Here is a 555-nt window from a genome sequence, read left to right as displayed (position 1 = left end):
GATAAGTGATGTGGAATCAAATGTCAAATGGTAGATTAACGCTATTCTTTCAACTTGCCCATGTTTGTAGCAACAAGACATAATAGAAGGCATATTTGAACCTTTTAGACGTGTGTTAATGTTTGCTTGTAAAGAACGGCTCACAGGTCCATTAAACCTACTTCATACACTGGACTAAACAGTTTAAATACACTTCATTTCACACCAACATTGTACTTCGTGGATATACTCTTGTAACCTACACAGTTAATTTGAAGCCATAAACAACCTATTCATACCAATTTCATTTCTATTCAAATTCAAGACTTTACAAATTCCTTTCTGTCCTATTTGATTAAGAGATCAAAAGAAGAGTCATATGCACTCAATATAATGAAGTGACAAAATAGACCTTAAATTCTTCTTACAATGACCATTGTATCAAATAATAGGCATAAAATGTCTTCAAGTTCAAATTTCAGTTCATTTCTATGAAATAAGCCTATAAATATTGTGTAAATTGGTACATTTTATGACATATATATCAATATGAGTGTCCTTGTATTTATTACTACA

The sequence above is a fragment of the Lottia gigantea genome (genome assembly GCF_000327385.1).
Source record: "Lottia gigantea unplaced genomic scaffold LOTGIsca_26, whole genome shotgun sequence".
NCBI classification, from domain to species: Eukaryota; Metazoa; Mollusca; class Gastropoda; family Lottiidae; genus Lottia; species Lottia gigantea.
The sequence above is the reverse complement of the archived record's forward strand: the minus strand, read 5'-3'. Positions refer to the sequence as shown.